Source organism: Triticum aestivum, chromosome 4D (genome assembly GCF_018294505.1).
Source record: "Triticum aestivum cultivar Chinese Spring chromosome 4D, IWGSC CS RefSeq v2.1, whole genome shotgun sequence".
NCBI lineage: Eukaryota > Viridiplantae > Streptophyta > Magnoliopsida > Poales > Poaceae > Triticum > Triticum aestivum.
Window position 1 is genome coordinate 419303229 of NC_057805.1, and position 3825 is coordinate 419307053.

Here is a 3825-nt window from a genome sequence, read left to right on the forward strand (position 1 = left end):
TGGTTGCTGCTCCCTCCGACCAGCGCGGGGGGCGGGGCGCCTCCGATGGTTGACATCGGCGGATCGGCCTCCGGCGGCGCTGCGTGTCTGCGAGATTGGAACGGTGCGAGGAGCGTGGAGGGTGCGAACGAGCGAACGAGTAACGGAGATTTCGTGGGCTGGGCCTGCGTTTCCCCTTTCGTGTGCTGGGCTGACATGTATATTTTTTTCCCGTCTAAATCTTGGATATTCCTGTGAATACACAGGCATACACCTGCCGCCGCCACTGCATGAGTAATACAAGTTTCTCGAAGACTTAACAAATACTTAACTTCTTTCATTGAGAAGCATAGACGGATCTGTCCTCTTCACGCTTCTGAATATAAGTTTTTTTAAACATTTTAAATGAACTACAACATACAGATATATGTAGATATATTTTAAGTATAGATTTACTCATTTTGCTTCGTATGTAGTTATTTATTGAAATCTCAAAAAAAAACTTATATTTGGGAACGGAGGAAGTACAAAAGGGAGGGAAAAAACAGAAGAAACAAAATCTAGGATCTAATGGGGCAACATAAAGACTAATGTATTAAAAATGAGAAAATCTGCTTTGTATCTGTGTGCACGCATGCACTCCGACGCTGCGCATCTCAATGGCATTTTTCCTATATGGAGAGCATATGTATGCATGCAAAAATCTTACACATCGTGTTGACATCATCACATTAATTCCCTGTTTTTTCAAAATTTCAAAATGATTTATCTCACAAACCAATAATCCGATTAGCGATCCGTCTTCACCGATGAGTTTGCCTTGGCAAAGGCATCAAAACAAGATCCCATATTGACATGTTTCAGCGAAGTTTCTTTGTCGCCATCAGTTGCTAGATTATATCATTGTAGTTTTTTTTTCGAGGGTACGCCAATGGCGTACCTTAGCTTTATAGAAGAGGAGAAAAATATTTACAAGAGATTACACGTTCGCTAGGTAGTGACACACACCATCCTACCATAGCCTCCACTCACAACCCAAGCCAACTACTCACAAAACCTAGCTACTCCGGTAGCTCCGGCCCTAGTCCACATCTCAAGCTCTTGCCAGATTAGGTCCATTGTGCCCCCTTCGTTCCCTAAATCCGTGCGTCCAAACACCCTGCCGTTGCGCTGTTTCCATAAGTTCCAGCATATGGACGTGACCACGGAGTCAAACCCCTTCCGATGCAGTTTTGGCATGCGCTTCCTCGCGTCCGACTACCATCCACCAATTCTATCATGGGCCGAGGGGCACAGAGCCAAGTCAATCCCCATTCGAGCAAAACACATGAACCAGACTTGTCGGGAGAAGACACAGTGCATCGTAATGTGGTCGACCGTGTCTTCTTCCTGCTCACATAAGAAACACGGTGACTTCTCCTCCTACGGCCCATGTCTCCACCTCCTGTCTGAAGTCCAAAGCCTATACTGGATGGCAAGCCACATGAACAATTTGCAGACAAGCGGAGCCCAACACTTCCAGATTGCAGCAGCATGCTGGAATCTAACCCCACCATGACACATCATGCTGTACGTGGATGAGGCCGTGTATTTTCCTTCCCTGTTCCAATCCCAAACTGGCATATCCTCCATGTCAGGGATCAATTGCACCTCCATCAGAATCTCGCACAACCTGATAAATTGTGCCAGCCCATCCGTGTCAAGCTCTTCGCTAATATCCTCCATCCAGGCTTGCATCCATAAAGCATCCCTCACACTTCTTCTGTTGGCAACTTGCATCCTGACACGATCGAAAACCCGCGGCGCCAGCTCCTTGATTGTAGTCCCATTGATCCACCGATCCGTCCAAAAAAGCACCTTAGTGCCATCACCCAATTGCCACTTTACCAGGCTGCCGAACGCCTGACATACCTGCTTGTCCGGTCTCCAATTCAGCCCTTTCCACGGCCTCGACTCGTCAGTTCGCCATAACCATGCCCATCTCAACCTTAGGGCAATTCCTTGCTTGCAAAGATCAATGACACCCAGCCCTCCCAGCTCTTTAGGCCAGCAAACTCTCTTCCAGGGACCAAGCATCTGCCCCCATGCACCTGTTCTGACCCAGCCCACAAGAATGCTCGACATCCTTTATCAATACTGTCAAGAGCCCACTTGGGAGCCTCTGCCACAATCAGATGGTGTGTCGCCCTAGCTCTCATGACTTGGTTCACCAGGATCAGCCTCCCTGGCCGTGTCACAAGTCCTCGTTGCCATCCTGGAACAATGTGCAATGCCGCATCTACCATAGGTTGCCACTCCGATCGCTTGAGCTGCTTGATGCTCAGCTGCAGGTCGAGATACTTGCACGGGAATGACTCGATCTTCCCTGGCAAGGCATCCCTGACTAACTGCTCATCCTCCTGATCAACCCTTATCATAATTGCGGCAGACTTCGAAAAGTTGATTTCAAACCTGAGGCTTCTCCAAAAATACCAAGCACCTCTCTCACAAAGTACAGGTCTAATATGTTTGGCTTGATAAACAAGACCACGTCATCCGCATATAAAGACAGTCTCTGCAAAGGGGTGCATCCATTCATTTTACTAAAAACCTCTGAGTCATGTGCCTTGATCACAATGTCCGTGAGCACATCCATGACAATGACAAAAAGCAGTGGGGAAATTGAGTCTCCTTGCCTTAACCCCTTTGCATGCATGAACTTAGCTCCCGTCGATCCATTCACAATCACTCTGGAGCTGGCCGAAGTAAGAAGAGTGGCCACCCAAGAAATCCAACGCTCCGAGAACCCTTTTGCTCTCAACACCTCAAAAAGGAAAGGCCACGAGAGTGAGTCAAACGCGGAAATGTCCAGTTTAAGTAACACACCTTTGGCCTTCCTCTTGTGCAGCCTATGTGCCATCTGACGTACCAGCAAGAAATTATCATGCATGTTTCTGCCCTTTATGAATGCTGACTGGTTAATATGCACAAGCTCTCCCATCCTCGGTCTCAACCTTGTTGCCATGAGCTTGGAAGCTAGCTTTGGCATACTATGAACCAAACTGATCGGCCGGAAGTGATTAATGTTGCATGCCTCCGGAGACTTTGGAATGAGGGTTATAAGCGCTTGGTTTAACCTCGCGAAACCTACCCCGTTGCCAATGAACAGTTTATGCAAAGCAGCAATCAGATCTCCCTTCACAATCTCCCAGGCTTTTTGAAAAAATAGCCCAATGAACCCGTCCGGCCCCGGTGCCTTATCCGAAGGCATCTCTTTAACTACCGCCCATATTTCCTCCTCTGAGAATACTAGGTCTTGCTCAGACAGGTCCACCGCGGCGATACCTAGAGATTGTAGGTCCAATGTATGCTCCCGTGACTCGTCCCTTCCAAGGATGGACTTATAAGCATTAAGGAAAGCTTCCTCCTTGCCGGCTTGATCTGTGATAACCTGCCCATCCACGTGTATAGCTGGGATGTAGTTCTTCATCCTCCTCCCATTAGCCACAAGATGGAATAGTTTTGAATTAGCATCTCCTTCACGTAGCCAAGAAATTCTAGACCTCTGGCGGGATATAGTTCGTTCCAACGAAGCAAGCCCGAGTACCAAGCGCTTAAGCATTCCTCGCATCCCTCGTTCCTCCCTGGTCAGCAGTCGATTCTCTTGTGCATAATCAAACTGCAATATGACAAGATTTGCAACGGCCATCTGCAGCTTGATGTTTCCAACTCTTTTCTGACCCCATATCGCGAGAATTCTGGCCGTGTTCCTGAGTAGCACGTCAAGCCGGTGAAAAGGATCCGTAATCGCTGGATCACAAACCCAAGCCTCCCTCACCACATCCAGGAATCCATCTAGCTTGACCC